At 36.7% G+C, this 20645-nt stretch overlaps 1 protein-coding gene across 4 annotated transcripts in view; it reads left to right on the top strand.

Annotated features, from left to right (window-relative positions):
• SYT9 (synaptotagmin 9) overlaps positions 1 to 20645 on the top strand; it is a 246322-nt gene that overhangs the window by 68696 nt on the left and 156981 nt on the right. The gene's annotated exons all lie outside the window — the stretch shown is intronic.

Genomic DNA, 20645 nt, shown 5'->3' with positions numbered 1-20645 from the left:
AGTGAAAGACTAATCTCTGCCTAATGACCAAATACCTACACCAGTACCCTCTTATCCTCAGCCACTTTTATGAACTAGGGACTCACCCATGCTTTGGTTGCCCTGTGGGACACCTTCTCTCCACATGCCACAGGGTTCCAGTGCCAAATTTGTGCTGCTATCCAAATAAACAAAATGTATCATGGGAGTCTGCTGGCCTTTATCATAATGATGAGGAAAGAAAGAAAGGAGTTGGAGCTGGATAAGGTGCAGAGAATAGCAATTGATGAAACCAAGGTGATTTGGGATACTGGGGAAGGAATAGGTGTCTTTATCTTAAAAGATAATAATACACGTAAACCCAACAATGGATGCTGGGGAAAGCAAGGATTGTCTCCCAAATCCCAATTGACAAAATCAGGAAGCAACATGAGAAGGTTTAAAGAAACAAAATGAGAAGGCTGCTCATACAAAGATACGAATGGCTCAGGCATCACCCCCCACTGGGGTATTTACTAAGTCTCCCTAGTTATGGGAGCTGAGACACTGCCAGATGCAGTGAGGTGCCTTGAACTTATGTCTCATCTCAGATATGGTAGGGAGGTGTTGGTCACACCATCTAATGAGACATCAATTTATATTTTTTGACAAATGGATTCCATAAAATAGCTGGAGAGGTTATTAAAAAGTTCAATGAGGATCTTGCTGAGAGTTGCCTTTAGAGACTTTGTGGTGAGAGCAACATTGACTGCACAGTGGCTGATACAAATCTGGATATGGCTGATGATCCCTGGTGGGAACAACTCCTAGGACAGGTTCCTGTGGAACAAGAATATGGAGTGGCAGGCGATAGAGACCTTCTGGCCCTGAGATCACTGCCATTTCAGCATTCTCTTGGGAGTAAGAGTTTTCCATTGTTGGAAAATCCTGGATTTCCATAGGGTTAAGGAGAATGTGAAATTGTTTATCAAGGAGGAAAACCAATAAAGCTACAGGCTTCAGATTTCTCAGTTGTTTCCTCAGGCAAACAATAAATCTTCTGAGCATTGATCTAAGCCTTTGGATGGCCACGGGAGAGAGTAGGTCCTGTCAATGGAATTACAGGCTATTTCATAGTCTGCCATATTTTAAATTCCATTTTAAAAAATGTTATTTGGGGTTGTGGGTTTTTATTTTTTTGTACAGAGACTGAACATAAAGATCTGAGATTTGCCATGGTTCTCTTTTTATCATATAGAATGTATATAATATAGTAAATGTAATAATATGGATTAATGAAGGAAAAATTAAATGAACAGGCCTGAACCCACGATTTAGTTGAGGAATAGAACATTACCAGTACTTCTATTGACCCTTGAATTGTCCTCTATTACATTCCCTCTCAGTCCAGTCCTGCCAATAGAAAACCACTATCTTTAATTTTACTTATATCATCATATAAAAAATATATATGCATATATATATGACAATATGGGTTTGAGTTTTGTCTATTTTGGCCTTTTATAGCTCTTCTTTGACTAGCTTTTTTTCTTTGGTCAACATTGATTATGGCATTTAATAATAGAAATAAGCAGAGCAGCTGTGGCTTATGTATCTTTGTTGCTATATAATATTCCATTGTATTAATATTAATATGTGACAAATTTGCATTCTTGTATTGATGATATTCAGGATGTTAGTTTTTCTGCGATTCTGAATAATATTGCAGAGATTTTTGTACACATCTTTTGGTTCACATATGCAATCATTTCTCTAGAGTATATCCCTGATAGAGGTAAGGTATACATGTGTTCAGCTTTTCTAGATAATGACAGTCTTTTTTAGTCATTTTCCCATATCACAAATTGATCCTTCCACTGTTGAAATGTGTTCCACTTTCTCTCCAGCTCTTGCAGTTGCCACACTTATTAATGTATGTGTGTGCATGTATGCAAAATGATATATTATTGGCGTTTCTTCAGTTGTCCAGTTTGACCATCTTTTGATATGTTTATTGGTCATTCATGTTTTCTTTCTTGTGAAAATTCTTGTTCAGCACTTATTCTTTTGTTTTCCTTTCCTTGTTGATTCACATAGGCTCTTTTAGCAGTTGGGATGCAAATCCCTTGTTGGTTATGTGTTTTACAAACATCGTCTCTCAGTTTATGGCTGTCTTTGTATTCACTTTATGGTGTCTTTGATAAATAGAGGTTATGTTTAGTGTAATAAAATGTATCGGTATTTTCCATTGTAAATTAGCGCATTTGTGTCCTACTTAAGAAGTACTTCCTTACCCTATGTCAGGAAAGATATTTCTCCTATGCTTTCTATTAGAAGTGTTAAGGTTTTGTCTTCCTCCATTATGATTTTAATCCATCTAGAATGGAAATGTTTACATAGTGTTATATAGGCATCATATATCAGTCAACTTGGGCTGCCATAACAAAATACCATAAACTGGGCAACTTAAACAATAGATATTTATTTCTTAGAGTTCTGGAGCCTGGGATATCCAAGACCAAGTTTCAGCAGATTCCATTCCTGTTGAGGCTGTCTTCCTGGCTCACCTTCTCACTGTGCCCTCATGTGACAGAGAGAGGGAGAGAGCTCTGGTTCTAGTCTCTCTTCCTCTTCTTATAAGGACACTGATCCTACAATGGGGGCCCCACCCTCATGACCTCATGTAAACCTGATTACCTCCCAAAAGCTTCGTTTCCAAATACTGTCACAATCACACTGGGGATTAGGGTTTCAATATATAAATTGGGAGGGACAAAAACATTCAGTCCATAACATATCCATATTTATTTTTCTATATGGGTAAAAAATTTTCTGGCATATTTTCCCAATAATATGCACTGTATGCTCTGTCCTATATAGATTTCTGTATATGCAGAACCTGTTTCTGGATTCTCTTTTCTATCCACTGGGATGTTTAACTATCCTATGAATAGCACAATTTGCAAATTACTATTGTTCTATGATAAGCCTTAACATCTGGAAGGGCAAATCATCCAGCCTACCTCTTTTTAGTTCAACCTTGGCTGGTACTTGACTTTTCTCACACATTTTAGAATCACATTGCCAAGTTAAACACCCTTTCTGGTATTTGGATTTGTATGAAGTCTATTGATTAATTTACGAAAATTTTATATCTTTTGTGATATTGAGTCTTTCTGCACATGACCATAGTATATCTCTCCATTTACTTATTCATTTACATATTTCTTCTTTAAAGTTTTTTATTCAAAGCGTATACTTTTCTACATTAAGATCTTGCATGTCTCTTGTTAGATTTATTGCTAGGTACATTACTTTTTGTTCTTTTAAATGGTATCTTTTATAAAACTTCATTTTCTAACTATTGCTAGTGTATAGTTAAAATTCTTTATATTAATATATCTTCTATTTGGCAGTCTTGTAGAACTCATTAATGCCTTTTTTTTTTATGGCGTTTTGCTCTTGTCACCCAGGCTGGAGTGCAATGGCACAACGGAGGCTCACTGCAACCTCTGCCTCCAGGGTTCAAGTGATTCTCCTGCCTCAGCCTCCTGAGTAGCTGGAATTACAGGCGCCCACTACCACGTCTGGCTAATTTTTGTATTTTTAGTGGAGACGGGGTTTCACCATGTTGGCCAGGCTGGTCTCAAACTCCTAACCTCGGTAGATCTGCCGGCCTTGGCTTCCCAAAGTGCTGGGATTACAGGCATGAGCCACTGTGCCCAGCCTAGAAATCATTAATTCTTATAATTTGATTGTAGATTCTCCTGGATTTTCTTTGTAGAGAATCAGTCATCTGTGAATTATGATAGTCTTCTTTGTTTCTTTCTAATCTGTATACCTTTTATTCCTTTTTGTTGTTATTTAATGCACAGACTAGGATTTCCAGTACAATGCTACATAATCATTATGGTAGTAGATGTCTTTGACTTGTTTCTTATTTTAATAGAATGTCTTTAAATTTCCATAGAGTATGATTTTAGCTATATATATATATATATATTTTTTTTTTTTTTTTTAATGGAGTTTCACTCTTGTTGCCTAGGCTGGAGTACTATGGCATGATCTCGGCTCACCTTAACCTCTGCCTCCTGGGTTGAAGCGATTCTCCTGCCTCAGCCTCCCAAGTAGCTGGAATTAGTAGGCATGCACCACCACACCCGGCTAATTTTGTATTTTTAGTAGAGACAGGGTTTCTCCATGTTGGTCAGGCTGGTCTTGAACTCCTGACCTCAGGTGATCTGCTCGCCTTGGCCTCCCAAAGTGCTGGGATTACAGTCATGAGCCACCATGCCCGGCCTTAGCTATATATATTTTGTGGATATATTCACCATATTAAGAATGTTTTACTCTATTCAGAGTTGAGTAAGCCTTTTTATCACATGTAATTGTTCTTTCGTATGCTATAATCCAGTAAGGTTTTTTTACTCCTTTAATCTGCTATTTTGGTCAATTATATTGATTGATTTTCTAATTTTGAGCCAATCTTATATTCCTAGAGTGATCCACACTGATCTTGATATAGTACATTTTCTTTACACTGCTGAGTTCAGTTTGCTAATATTTCATTGAGCATTTTATTGCTTCTGTGCTCATGAGTGATGCATGTAATATACTGTCTTGTACTGTCCTTGTCTGGCTTGGAATCGAGGTAATTCTTGCTTTATAAAGTTAGTTTGGGGCATTATTTTGGATGCCTGCCATTTGTTACTGCTCAGTGTCCCTGAAGGCTTTGGGGTTTTTGTGTATCTTTCTTCAAACTGGAAGAATACCCCTAGTTTCTGACTTCTCCTTAGGTTCAGACAATAAGAAAGGGAGGAGAGTGGGGTCAGGATATTCATTCCTCTATTTATTTTTTTTTTTTGTTTGTTTTTTGTTTTTTGAGACGGAGTCTTGCTTTGTTGTCCCGGGCTATTTCTTGAGGTATCCGTAGGCTGGCAATAACTTTCACCTGAAACCCACAGCTCCGGAATATGCCTTTATTTTGCTTTTATTCTTAAAAGATTGTCTGGGAATAGCAATTTGGGAGCACAAAACTGAGTTACTTTGATTTTGGCATTATAAAACTATCATTTCATTGTCTTCTGACCTCCAGTTGTTTTTGAGAAGTTGACATTTAGTCTAATATTTATTCCTTTATATAGGAATAAAACTGTAATTACTACCGACCCCATAAAACTAGATCAGTAGTAATTTAGGTACGAATGTTTTAAATGCATAACAATGCAAATTGTCAGTATTAGGTCAAATGCAGCTAGAAAGAGTAGTTTTCTTATGGTAGTGCAAGTTTGTATTAATGGTTAGAAACTGGCTGAGGGGACTTTTGTTGCTTTTTTACACAGAGCAAAGACAGGCATGATATTGGCGACAATATCTGTTTAATAAGCACGGCAGAAGTTCTGTGTTGTTTATCCTTTAACGATGTGACTCCCAGGCTCTGCAGTCCTCCGAATGCCAGAAGCTAAGCCACCAGAGACTCACATTTACCTCTATTCAAGCTCCAGCTCCAGAGTTTACTTACCTCTGTGGATTCATGCTTTCTTGTTGTTTCTGTCCACTGAAAAATTCTCTTTCTGGTCTGTCAGCTCTGCTACACATTAAGAAGAATTTTTTAATCTAGTATTTTTACCTGAAGGACTTTCTGTGAGTATTCAAACCTATTGCAAGAAACACTGCTATATTGCTCAAAGCTTATTTTAAAAAAGCTGTTTTGCTTATACTAACTGAATAGTAATCTGTGTATTATATATTTGTCTTTCAGTTGAGTAGAACTTTAGAGGTCCTTCAATCTAGCAAATAAAGCTGAGATGAATGGCCATTAGGAGATTCAGCTGAGGTTACATAGCTGAATAATAGCCAAATCAAAATTAAGACCAAGTTTTTTAAATAACCATTTCAGTCTGTGCAGGAAAAGGTGGCTCAAAATGATCATATACACTGGTTTACTTCTCCTTCCGCTCTTTACCTGGCTAACTCCTACTAAGCTCTTAAATCCCAGCTTATGTGCCATTTCCTCAGAGAACTCTTTTTCTGAGCCCTGGACTAGCGTAGGTTTTTCTGGCATTTGTTTCCATGACACTCTGTATTTCTATCATTACTCATGCTTCTTTTGTGTATTCGTTCAATTTTCTCTCTATAAGTGCAAAAACCAAATTTGGTTTGCTTCCTACTGGGTGCTCAACCTCTAGAATGGTGTCTGAAAGTTAGATATTTAATAAGCACTTGCTGCATAAAGTGAAACTCCTTATGAGGGACTAATTTGTTGAGTCTCTAGGGACTGATTGAGTTGGAGGCTGTTATGCAGAACTGAACTCATAAACTAATCTTTTTTAAAAAAATTCTTTGTTTCTCCAAGGAGAGTGTGAGTTTTATAAATGTTGGCACTCAAATAAAAATTAATCCTCATGCTTTCCTATGAAAGAACAAAACAGCAATTATTGAGTGTAAAAATGATGGTGTAATTAAACCTCTCAACTACTGAAGCCAGATCAATCAATAATAGTACAATACATCTTTGTGAGGATTTTATCAGTCAGCAAGAGAGAAGACAGCATCAAGGGGAAAGGTCAAAATTTTGGAGAATATGAGTCCAGTGTTCTGGGTTAATGTTGTCTCTCAGGACGATCCTCTTGGCATTTTTGGTATACCCCACTTATTAGTGGCTTTCTGAAAAAGTAGGCATTAAGCACTTCAGGAATCTCTTTCTTGGTGGTTGGCTTAGAAACTGGTTCGGAGACTGTCTCTGGGACCTATGATCACCTCAGTTAGACTCTTGATTTGGAGAAGATGCCACAGTTCTCATGTAATGACAGTAGAAGTCATGAATTTCCCTCTATGCCAATACAGATTCCAGTTCAGAAAAGGCAAGGACACAGTTTACAACAGCATAGACTTTCTTTTAATGTTAAGAACTTAAAACTCTTATTTCAGCAAGGTTTGTTATTTTGTAGTGACTGATTTGGAGACTTTCTTGTTCTGTCTCCCAAAGGCCTGGGGCCATTTGCAGACCTGATGGAGGTGGACACCTGGAACCACCCAGGCAGGGGGAGTATAAGTATTCAGGGAAGTCCAGAGTGCTTGCTCTTCATAGTTGAATACAAATGGGGCAGGCAGGCTCTGTGATTGAAGATATTTATTAATTTGAATCCCTTTTCATTTCATTGTACCATAAGTCATAAGTGATTATTATATTGATGCAACACAAGTGAGCCCCAAAGCTGGGGCTTAGCCCAGGAGAGTTCTTGGCTTCACCCGGGAAATAATTCAAGGGCAAGTCAGTAATGTTTGACAGCAGTCTTTTATTGAACAGTACTGCTCCATGCAGAGCAGGGGTAACTCACAGGCAGTGTGCCCAGAGTCAGCAATGTATGAGCTGTTGGCAACTGAATATATACCCAGTTATACCCACTTTCAATTACATACAAATTAAAGGGTGGGTTAATGCAAATAGAGGAGTGGGTTATTTAGGACTTTCTAGGAAAGGGGCAGTAACTTCTCTGAGTCATTGCCATGGAAAGGTGGTAACTTCTGGGTTGTTGCCATGGCATTTGTAAACTGTCATGGTGCTGGTAGGAGTGTATGATGTAAATGAGCAATGAGGGCAGCTAGGGATCACTTTCTTTGCTATCTACTGGCTCTTGCTGGTTCCTTCACTTCATCCCAGTGGGAAATAAGTCCTGCTTGTGTCCTACCTCTGTATGATTTTAAGGTTGTGTTACATTCGGTGGTGTCCTGGTGGATGCTTAACAACTCGTTGTGGGGCAGGGATGGGGGAAGGAAGGGGAACTGATTTTAGCATTTGGTGATTCCTGGGTTGTAAATACTCCCAGCAGGGCTGATTTCAAGTTGCCAATGTGACATCACTGAAAGCAGAGTTGGCAAGAGATGCTCACCCACAATTGGCTCCCCAAGCTGCTGCCAGCTTATAGGAGCCAGCTCCAGGACACCACTACACGTAGTGCTAAAAATGCAAAAAGGACCGGCTGCTTAACTGATCCTAAGGGAAAAGCAACTCGAAAAATGCCACAGAAAGCCATGGTTTCCAGCTGCCAAGAGGGAAGCCAGGTTCCTTCTATAATGTGGGTGAAGTCTGGATACCACTGGGATCTACTGAGCTGTATCTTTATGAGAGTCCACTGAATCTCACCCTATCATTTTTCCCACTCGTGATCCCTCGGACGTGTTATCCCCTTGATGTCTAGATTATTCAGAGGGAGTGAAAAGTGGCAGCACTGTAGAACAGCACAACTGAAGGAAGGGATTGATTAAGCTACAGGTCTCTGACAAAGAGACTTTAATAGCTTTTATTCTAGTGAGGGTGCCAGGACAAAGTGTTTGGTTTTTTTAATAAAATATATACCATCAACATATGAACCACGAATATATTAGCCAATATGTAAACATCAGTCAATCCAGAATTTAGCTGAAGAAAGATAACATTATCAGTCTCTTTGAAGCTTCCTATGTGCTGCTCCTCCAAATCCCCCTAAGAGATTATCTGTATACTGAATTTTATATCTATAATCCCGTTTTTAAAAATCATTTTACCACTTAAAAATAGGCTATTCAGTTTTGCCTATTGTTGAAATTTGTGTGAAAGATATTATATTGTGTCTGTTCTTCTGCAAACCGTTATATTCAATATTATGTGTATTAAAATAATTTATGTTCATGTACATAACTAGTTCTTTTTTGTTGTTTTGCAGCATGACTTTAGCATTCTATTATATGGTCTAAAACAATTTATCTTTCTTCTGTCAATGGTTATTTGAATTAATTTTAAGTTGTTTTCTATTTCAGAAAATGCTGCTATTAATCTTTCTTGTATATGTCTCCTGGTAAATACATGCAAGAATTTCTCTAAAGTATATACCTAGGAATGGAGTTGCTAGGTTGAAGAAAATTGTATCTCTAAGAAGTTTGATCACTTACAATCCCATTAGCAGTATTTGAGACCATCTTAGACTATGTTCTCTCCAACACTTGGACTTGCTATACACTATAATTCTAATAATTTGACCACAGATTCTTTTGAGTTTTGTACATTGACAATAATACTATGCATGAATAAGGACAATTTTGTTTCTTCTTTCTTTTTTAATTATTTTGCTTGCTCTCCCTACCTCATCTTTTTTGCTTGTTTTATTACATTTATTACAATCACCAATACAAATACCAGTAGAGTAAACCTTGGTTTGTTTCTGTTCTTGAAAAAAATGCTTTGATTATTCATCACTAAGTAGGACATTGGCTATAGACTTTTTGAAAACCTGAATGGATATTGAATTTTATCAGTTGATTTTCTGTATCTTTTGAGAGAATCATGTGTTTTGTTCTTTTTATCTTTTAAAGTAATAAATTATATTGCTATATTTTATACTTTTTATGAAAATTTGTTCACAATGTGTTGCTTTTTTATATACATGGATATACATGAATGTGTGTGTGTGTGTGTATGCGTGTGTGTGTTCAGCTATTTGGTTTGCTAATATTTTAAAAATTTTGTGACTAAACTTGTGAGTGAGATCAAACTCTGATTTTTTTTTCTCTCTTCATCTGCATTTTATTATTAAAGGTGTACAAGCCTTAAAAATGAGTTATGGCACATTATCTCTTTTCCTAGTATCTTAAAGATTTTGTGTCATTTTGTGTATGATTGAAATAATCTTTTCTGTCAATGTTTAGTAGAACTTTCTAGTATAACTTTCTGGGTCAGATATTTACTTTAGGGAAAATTAATTCAATTTATTTGATGATTATAATACCAAATTATTTTTTATTTCTTTGAGAATTGATTTTGGTGATTTAGATTTTTCTTGAAATTTGCTTATTTCATCTATGTTTTGAATGTATTCTCTTAAAGTTCTTCACAGTTTTTTCTTAACTTCTTATTTCTGCCTTATTTCTGGTTATGTCCTTATTCTCATTTCTAATATAGATTATTTATCCCTGTTCACTTTCTCATTGATCAGTGTCGCTGGAGTTTATCAGTCTTATTAGCCTTTTCAAAGAACCAACTTTTAATTCTATTAATTCTATTTAATTTTTGTTTTCCATTATTTTTCCTGTATGATTTTCTTTCTTTTTTCTTTAGTTTATTCAGTTGATATTTTTTATAATTACTTGTATCTTTAGATTAGTAATTTGCAGTCTTTTGAAAAGTCTTTAAAAATATGCATTTAAGACTATAAATTTCCCTTGAAGTACTGCTTTAGCTTTATATTTGCAAATTTTGATATTTAGTGTTTTCATTTTTGTTTTTATCTAAGCATCTTCTAATATCAAGTATGATTTTTTTCTTTGGTCTATATGTTACTTAAAGGTGTGTTTTTAAAATTCCATATTGCATAGATTTTTTAAAGCATTATTTCTGTAACTTAATTAAAATGTGATTGGATAATATGGAGTATATTTTATAGATTATTTGATATCTGTTCAAATTTGCTTTATGTTCTCTTACACATCAGTTTTTATAAATGTGCTATGTGCTCTTGAAAAAATTATGTCTCACTCACATCTACATCTTGAATAATATTTTTCCTCAGTCTAATATATCAGTTATTGATAAAATGTGTTTTTCATCTCCTACTATAATGATGGATTTTCAATTTCATCGTGTAGTTCTATCAAAATTTCTGCTTAATGTATATATGTAAAAATATGATATTAGTACTTTTTATATATGTCTGGTCTTTTCAACATTTTATTATTATTTAGTGTCTCTATGTAGAGAAATGCTTTTTAGGCCTTCAAGTGTTCTTTGGCATTTATAAAGTTTAAAAATTTTTCTTTTAGTTTTGTCTTGTATATTTCTATTTTTTTTTACTTACAAATTTCCTACATCCTTATATTTTAAGTGTAAATGTTGTAAGGAAAGTATAGCTGGATTTTTTTTAAATCCATTCTGAAAATCATTGACTTTTAACAAGTGAGATTAGTATATTTATGTCACTGTGATTATCAATACGTGTGGATTTATTTCTACCATTTTACATTGTTTAAATTCTAATTTTTAAATATTTTTCTTCTTTTAAATTGTTTTGACCCCATTTTACTTTCTCCCTTCTACCAGCTTATAAAATACAACCTCTGTTTCTACTTGTTTAGTACTTTCCTAGAAATTACAATACGCATGGTTAATTTGATAAAGTAAAAAGTTAATCAGTGTATTAAACCTCCGTCAAAACTATACTTTTACTTTGGGACATTTGACTCCAATTACCCCCATTCCAGATGACATAACTATTATTTTCTGATATTTTACTCCTATCTTGCCGTGGTTTTCTATACTCAGCAATTTGACATTATAATTAATGTTTTATAAAGTCAATGATTGTTTAAATTTACCACATATTTACCACTTCTCTTTGTTTACTATTTGTTCAGACTTTCCTTCTAGATTATTTTTTATGTTTAGTACATTTTTGAGAAATTCCTTCAGTGAAAGATCTATTGATGTTAGCCCTCTCAGTTTTTACTTGTTTGGAAATATTACCATTTCACATTAATAACTGAAAAAAACATAAGTATACAAATCTTGTGTGGATAATTTTTTTTCTCAGTATCTATTCTTTTGGAGTCTTGCCTCCAAACTCCTGGTTTTGAGAAATCAAACACTGTCTATGTGTAACACTCTTTTCTCTTCTCTGTGCCATACTTTAAGACTTCTCTGTCTGAAATTTGATTATAGTATGAATGGTGTCGAATTTTTAAAAATTATTGTTTATCTTGCTTAGGATTCATAGGGTGTCAGGAATCTGATGTGTCTCATCAATTCTGAAAATTCACAGCCATGATCTCTTTGCATATTATCTCTCCCTGATGCTTTCTATCTTTTCCTCCTGGAAATCTCTTTAGATATTTTAGACCTATTCACTCTATCTTCCATGTTTGTTTGTTTGTTTATTCTTTTTCCTACTGATAGTGCAGCTGGGTAATTTCTTTACATCTGTTTTTGAGTACACTAATTCTTTCTTTAGCCATTTCCAATTAGTACTTAATAATTTCATTGAATTTCTCATTTAAATTGACGTAATTTTCATTCCTAGAAGCTTTGACTCTTAAAACTTTGTTCATTTGTATAATTATTTGATCCATTTTCATACTTTTGACATCTTTTTAGTTCTTTAAACTTCTCTGCTCATATAGTATTTTCAGTCAGATAATTATAAAATATATGACTCGATGTCACTTCTGCATTTGAGACAAAAGGAAAGTGGCAAGGAAAGAAGGCAGTGATAAGTACCTCTAAGGACTCTTTTTCATCTGGAAAAAGAAAGCAGTCCTAAAACTCATCCCAATGTCTCCACTTATTTCTTATTGGACAAAGCTCTGTTACAAAACCATCCTCACACTCAAGAAAAGTAATGAAAGCATATTTTTAGCTTTTTCAGCCTGTATGCTGGAAAGTGGCCAGGTGAAGGGGTTAGAAACATAATTTAAGTTAGCTGTGGCATTTGCCCCAGTAGCACAGAAGGAGATGCTCAGAACCTTTTATTGAATCTGAATCTGAAATGCACCATCTCGTTTAGTCACACTGGGTCCACAAAAGGGAGGACGGGGAAGAAAGCTGAGAAAGCATGCTGGCTCTGTTGGGATTCCTGTGAACATATGTGGAGGTGATTCCACAGCTCAAAGAAGATAACAGGATAGTGATATTTTTCTCTATAAAAATCTATCCTTGTTTTCCTTATTTTGGATGGAATTTGAAAAAGAGTAAATTTATAAGAGAAATTAAAACATACTTATTTAAAAAAAAACTCTCCATGAACCTATATGTAAATGTTCACAGCAGCTTTACTCGTAATTGACAAAAACTGGAAACAACCTAAATGTCCTCCAATGGGTAAAACAATAAACTATTACATACATACAATGGAATGCTACTCAACAATGAAAGGAACACTCAATGTGTGCATAATATACACACAGTAGCATGGATGGATAGCAGGTGTGTAATGCTAAGTGAACAAAAGCAAGACTCAAAAATCTACATACTGCATTATTTTCTTTATATGGTATTATGAAAAAGACAAAATTATAGGGATGGAGAACAAATCAACATTTGCCAGGGCTTGGGGATGGGGAGATGGGTTGATGACAAAGGGGCAATATGAGGGATTTGAGGGGTTGGGAGGAGGTGAAACTGCAAATCAAAAATAAATAAAAATTTAAAAATCACTTTTTGAGGAGGAAAATAAAGAATTAAATGAGAAAAATCTAATGAAAAGAGTGACAGTAGAGTTTGAAGGTACAGGAATATATAACATATTTCTATCTATCTAGGAAGATACAGAATAGATAAGAATAATCAATAGAGCAAGTTCTCTAAGAAGTTAGCCAACAGGATCTAAACTATAGGTATAGAGGTTGACTTTAGATAAACAAGGGGACAATATTTTCTTTTGAGATGGAGTTTCCCTCTTGTTGCCCAGGCTGGAGGGCAGTGGCGTGATCTTGGCTCACTGCAACCTTCGCCTCCCGGGTTCAAGCAATTCTCTTGCCTCAGCCGCCTGAGTAGCTGGGAATGCAGGTGCCCACCACTACACCTGGCTAATTTTTGTATTTTTAGTAGAGACAGGGTTTCACCATGTTGGCCAGGGTGGTCTTGAACTCCTGACCTCAAGCAATACAGGTGCCCACCACCATGCCCAGCTAATTTTTGTATTTTTAGTAGAGATGGGGTTTCATCATGTTGGCCAGGCTGGTCTCGAACTCCTGACTCAAGTAATCCACTCGCCTCAGCCTCCCAAAGTACTGGGATTACAGGCGTGAGCCACAGCACCCAGCTGGGGACAATATTTTCTTTGTTATAGGAATTAATAGGAAAAAGATGAGAGCAAATTCAGTTAAGTTTGTAGATTTGGAGAAGTGTAAAGATAAAACATTAAAAAATGTGCAAAAGGGATAGCAGGGATTTTTTATATTGAGGACCAATACCAATCAACTGGTGGTAGCTGACTAATGTGTTGTGTTAGGAAGGATTTACAAGCAATATCAAGGTTCAGCAAATGAGAAGACTAGGATCTGGTGGCAATGTCTGCCACAAGTTTTAGACAACCAATTACCTTCTATTATTTCAGCTAATTCCCTCTAATTGTATGTATTCTAAGAAATCACACACACATTCTCTACCTATAATAACCTTACATTTCCACTTCTCTTTGTTTAACTAAAGGCTATTCACAAGCCCAGGAGTTTGAGACTAGCCTGGGCAACATGGTGAAACCCGGTTTCTACCAAAAAAATATGTAATAGTACAAAAATTAGCCAGACATGGTGGTGGGTGCCTATAGTCCCACCTACTTGGAGGGCTGAGGTGGGAGCATCACCTAAGCCCAGGGAGGTCGAGGCTGCGATGAACCACGATTGTACCACTGCACTCCAGCCTGGGGGACAGAGTAAGACCCTGTCTGAAAAATAGCTATTTACATTAGAAGTCCTCATTAAGCAACCCCTCTATATATGCACCCAGAATAGATGCGATGCTTCTTGTGTGCTCTTCAAGCATCCTATATGTCCCTCTTCACCACAGTTATCACATTAGATTGTAAGTATCTATATATCTCTGCCTACCACACTAGAATAGTTACTCCTTTAAGAGAAAGTCTGTAACTATATTATTATTTAACCTAAGAGGTGGATAGTAAAATTATTTTTGAGTGAACAGGTGAATGAAGGAAACGAAAATAGCTCCAATATGGCGTGTGAATATTAATTTGGAATTCCTGGAAGCAGAAGCTGAGAGGGATTCTCGTGCAAGTGATTTAGTGAAGGACTGCTCTCAAGTGAAACCCATGAAGAATAAAGGGAGGCAGGTGGGTGAGGGGAAAGAGCGAGGTAAAGGTGTATCAGCTGAAGCCTTTCCTGAGCCTGATCCCACAAGGAGCTCTGGAGCGTGAAGAGCGGCACTGAGGTATCCCACCCTGAGACAAGGGGGCCACCGTTTTACCCTGTGCTAGTCTTTCATGGGCTGTAGGCCACCTCTGGGAAAGGGTATAACTTGCCTGTCATTTTCAAGATGGTTCCCATCAGCTGAGGAGAATTTTCCCAAGAAATATAGAGCCATGAACTGTTGGCAGCCAACGCTCATAGCAGCTAAGTAATGGGTGCACTGGCTTTGTCAAAGGGGATGTAGGCAGGGAACAATAGGGTCTATTGCAGTGTGACAGGACAATAGGAAAGGGGTTATGGGAACGTAGGTGGGACCCTGACTCCCATGACCTCTGAGATATAGGAAAAGGAAGGAGAAAGAGAAAAGGGATCCTCTTCCCCTCACCTCCCACCCCACATACTCCTTTCCTAGGTGAGAGTTGGCTTGCTGCCTTGGCGTTGTGGCTACCAAAGACAGGTGTCTGCACAGCAGGCTGAATGCTCCTGAGAGGGAGGTTGGCTTTGCAGAGAGCTGAGGTGGACTTTTGCTGCATCCCCTTCACACAGTTAAATTATTCCATGGCTGAATACATGGGGAGGGCTGAGCTAAATGAAAAAACAAGTCTCTACAAACCTAGAACAGCTGTAAAAGAACTTAATAGAGTTGTCAAGGACAGCAATTTCATCTCTGAAGAAAGGTGAGACCAGTAAGGGAGAACATTACCCTGGGACTACATTTAATGGTCTTCTACCTATGGAAGCATTACTATCCAAAATAGTGAGCCAGTTTCCTGACAGAAAGCCTTGTCCCATGGATTGGCAATTGCTTGCTTGGAAAATGAGTTTTCAACCTTTCGAGAATCGAAACAGTCTGTGGTATTTACAATACAGCCTTACTGTCCAGTAGCTAAGTGTAGTCTAATTCTAACAGATGGCTCTCTAGGGAAATTTTCCTTCAGATTGGATTATGCTTCCAGGCTGAAATGCACTAATTAAAGGGAGTCTAAATAAACATAGTGGGGGAGTGAGAGGGAGGGGAAGGTAGGCTGTTTCTTAGGAAGCTGTTTTGGAAAGTGGCCATATTTGCAATCTTTATCTTTCCAGCTCCACACACTCAGCTATATGGAGAATCTAGGCCACTGCTTTGCTAAAGACATGGTAGTGCTGGATCAAGGGTCAGTCTGCCTTCAGCAAGGAGCTATGACTTCGTTTTCTATAAGGCCCTGGCTCTGTAACCTGGTTTTCTCCTATGTTACCTGTCTTGAAATGTAACTTCCAGAATAAATGTATCTTTAAGATGAGCATGACTGACTTTAAAAACTGAACAGATCTATGAATTTGGCTCTGGTAAACATTGCTAACCTTCTTTTATAAAAAGTCTAATACTTTGGTTTTGAAGTCTTTAATATGTAAAGATACTCCTCTATTACACATTTCTTAATGCTTACCAGTTTGAGACCTAAATAGCTATAGGACAAGTACATATGGCTATCAGATATGGAAGGATGAATTTTGCGTGAGTGGACTGAGAAAAATCCAATTTGAAAGTCAGGAAGTGAGTTCTGGGTCAGGAAGTTAGTTGCAGTTTTGTCTCCATCATCATTCAACAAATATTTTTGAATACTCACTGTCTGCCAGGCAATGTATTGGACATCAAGCACATAATGGCCCTTACCCTCTTGGGGCTTGTGGTTTTGGGAAATGGGAATGTGGGAAGAAGGGACAGATAGTGAAACAAAACATTGCACAGATGATTACTCATATGTGTTTTGGTCCTGCAGAGGAAACGTAGGCAAGTGCTCCCTGCGGCACCTAACCTGGCCTGGTATATTAAAGAAGGATGCTTGGAGGAAATAACATTGAAGCTGAGACAAAAGGATGGTTAGGCATTTGCCTGAAGAAGGGCAGAGTCCCACGCAAAAGGAACAGGAATGTGGAAAGGCCCCAAGACAGCAACAGTTTTGGCAAGTTCAGGGGGCAAAAAGTGCAGGGTGGTTAAAGATAGGGAAATAAAATGGAAGACGAGAACTCAGGCAGGAGCAAGAATAATTAAGATCTTTAAGACAAGAGTAAGTCTTTGAGTCTTTATGACTAATTTTTTTAACAATTTTGGGCAGTGAATTGACACATAGAAATTTACTTTCTGAAAAAATCACTCTGGCTACAGTGAGGAATGGACAGGAGGGGAGAGTGAGGTGATGGTCAGTCTATTATAGAAGGCCACTCGTGTGTGGTTAATAGACATGGAGAAAAGTAGCAGATTCCAGAAATTATTTAAGCAGTTTTATTGAGGAATAATTGTATATAATTAACTGCATATGTTTAAGGCATACAATTTGACAGTATTTGACATATATTTACATTTGTGAAACCATTTACCATGGTCAATCAAAATAATGAAAGTATCTGTCACCTCAAAACCTTGCCTGTACCCCTTTGTAACCTCTCCTGCCCCCACTCCCTGCCACCCATCCCCCCAATCCCCAGGCAGGTGTTGATCTGTTTTGTCACACTACATTAGTTTAGATTTTCTAGGATTTTATAGAAATAAGCATCATACAGAAGGTACTCTGCTTTGTTTGACGTCTTTCAATCAGAATAATTATTTTTGAGATTAATTCATGTTGTATTAATAATTTAATTTTTTTTATTGCTGAATATTATTCCATTGCATAGATGTACCACTTTTTGTTTATCCCTTGCCTATTAATGAACATTTGGGTTATTTTCAGTTTGGGATATTACAAGTAAAGCTGCCATGAACATTCATGTGCTTTGTATGGACATATGCTTTTACTTGTCTCACATAATGACCTAGGAATAGAATGCTGGATTAGATGGTAGGTGTATGTCTACCTTTTGATGAAATTGCTAAACTGTTTACCAAAATGACTGTATCATTTTACATTTACACCAGCTATGAACTATGAAAGTTCTAGTTGCTCTACATTCTCACCAGCACTTGGTAGAGTTGGTCTTTCGTTTTAGACATTCTAAGAGGCATGAAATAGAATCTCATTGTGATTTTTACATTTCCCTAATAACAAATGAAATTGAGCATCATTTCATTGCTTATCTACCATCTATTTATCTTTTTTGATAAAGTGTACAAAATCTTTGGTCAATTTTTAATAGTTTTTTTAACTTCCATTTTAGGTTTAGTGGTACATCTGCAGGTTTGCTATATAGGTAAACACATGTTGTTTGTATGTTGTACAGATTATTTTTTCACCTGGGTACTAGGCCTAGTACCCAATAATTATTTTTTCTGATCCTTTCCCTCCTCCCATCCTCCACCCCCAGAAGGTTCCAGTGTTTGCTGTTCCCCTCTTTTTGTCCGTATGTTCTCATCATTCAGCTCCTACTTATAAGTGAGAACGTGTGGTATTTGGTTTTCTGTTCCTGTGTTAGTTTGCAAAGGATAATGACCTTTAGCTCCATTCATGTTCCTCCAAAGAACATGATCTCATTCTTTTTTATGGATGCATAGTAGTCCATGGAATATTTTTTATGGCTGCATAGTATTCTGTGGTATATATGTACCACATTTTCTTTATCCAATCTGCCATTGATGGGCATTTAGGTTGATTCCATGTCTTGCTATTGTGAATAGTGCTGCAATGAATATGCACATGCATGTGTCTTTATGCTAGAACAATTTATATTACTCTGGGTATATACCCAGTAATGAGATTGCTAGGTCAAATGGTAGTTCTGTTTTTAGCTCATTGAGATATCACCACACTGATTTCCACAATGGTTGAACTAATTTACACTCCCACCAACAGTGTATAAGCATTCTCTTTTCTCCATAACCTTGCCAGCATCTGTTATTTTTTGACTTTTTAGTAGTAGCCATTCTGACTGGCATGAGATGGTATCTCATTGGAGTTTTCATTTGCATTTCTCTAATGATCACTGATACTGAGCTCTTTTTCATATTTTTGTTGGTCACGTATCTGTCTTCAGAAAAATGTCTGTTCATGTCCTTTGCCCACTTTTTAATAGGGTTGTTTGTTTTTCTCTTGAAAATTTGTTTACATTCCTTATAAATGCTGGATATTAGACCTTTGTTAGATGCATAGTTTGCAAGTATTTTCTCCTATTCTGTAGTTTGTTTGTTTACTCTGTTGATAGTTTCTTTTGTTGTGCAGAAGCTCTTAAGTTTATTTAGATCCCATTTGTCAATTTTAGCTTTAGTTGCAGTTGCTTTTGGCATCTTCATCATTAAATATTTGCCATTTCCATGTCCAGAATGGTATTGCCTAGGTTGTATTCCAGGATTTTTATAGTTTTGGGGTTTACATTTAAGTCTTTAATCCATCTTGAGTTAATTTTTGTATATGGTGTAAGGAAGGGGTCTAGTTTCAATCATCTTCATATGGCTAGCCAGTTATCCCAGCACCATTTATTGAATAGGCAGTCTTTTCCCCATTGTTTGTTTTTTCTCAGCTTTGTTGAAAATCAGATAGTTATAGGTATGTGGCCTTATTTCTGGGCTCTGTATTCTATTCCACAGGTCTATGCATCTGTTTTTGTACCAGTATCATGCTGTTTCAATTACTGTAGCCCTGTAGTAACAGGGTAACATGTTGAGGTTGGGGAATGTGATACCTCCAGCTTTGTTCTTTTTGCTTAGAATTGCCCTGGCTATTCAAGCTCTTTTTGGTTCCATGTGAATTTTAAAATAGTTTCTGCTAGTTCTGTAAAGAATGTCATTGGTAATTTAGTAGGAATAGCATTGGATCTTTAAATTGCTTTGGGCAGTGTGGCCATTTTAATATTGATTCTTCTGATCCATGAGCATGGAATGTTTTTCCATTTGTTTGTGTCATCTCTGATTTCTTTGAGCAGTACTTTGTAATTCTCACTGTAGAGATCTTTACCTCCCTGATTAGCTGTATCCCTAGGTATTTTATTCTTTTTGTGACAATTGTGAATGGGATTGCATTCCTGATTTGGCTCTCGGCTTGGCTGTTGTTGGTGTGTAGGAATGTTAGTGATTTTTATATGTTGATTTTTGTATCCTGAAAATTTGCTGAAGTTGTTTCTCAGCTTAAGGAGCTTTGGGGCCAAAATGATGGGTTTTTTTTAGGTATAGGATCATGTCATCTGCAACCCGAGATAGTCTGACTTCCTCTCTTCCTGTTTGGATGTGCTCTATTTCTTTCTCTGTCTGATTGCTCTTTCTCTGCCTGATTGCTCTGATCAGGACTGCCAATGCTATGTTGAATAAAAGTGGTGAGAAAGGGTATTCATGTCTTGTGCCAGTTTTCAAGGGAATTCTTCCAGTTTTTATCCATTCAGTATTATGTTGCCTGTGGATTTGTCATAGATGGATCTTATTATTTTGAAGTATGTTCCTTCAAGGCCTAGTTTATTAAGAATTTTTAACATAAAGGGGTATTGAATTTTATCAAAAGCCTTTTCTGCATCTGTTGAGATAATCATGTGGCTTTTGTCTTTAATTCTGTTTATGTGATTAATCACATTTATTGATTAGTGTATGTTGAACCAACCTTGCATCCCAGGTATAAAGCCTACTTGATTGTGGTGGATTAACTTTTTGATGTGCTGCTGGATTTGGTTTGCTAGCATTTTGTTGAGGATTTTTGCATCAATGTTCATCAAGGATATTGGCCTGAGGTTTTCTTATTTTGTGTGTCTGCCAGGCTTTGATATCAGGATGATGCTGGCATCACAGAATAAGTTGGGGAGGATTCCCTCCTCCACAGTTCTTTAGAATAGCTTCAGTAGGAATTGTACCAGCTCTTCTTTGTACATCTGGTAGAATTCGGCTATGAATCTTTCTGTCC

The sequence above is a fragment of the Symphalangus syndactylus genome, chromosome 6 (genome assembly GCF_028878055.3).
Source record: "Symphalangus syndactylus isolate Jambi chromosome 6, NHGRI_mSymSyn1-v2.1_pri, whole genome shotgun sequence".
Lineage (NCBI taxonomy): Eukaryota > Metazoa > Chordata > Mammalia > Primates > Hylobatidae > Symphalangus > Symphalangus syndactylus.
The sequence above is the reverse complement of the archived record's forward strand: the minus strand, read 5'-3'. Positions and strand labels throughout refer to the sequence as shown.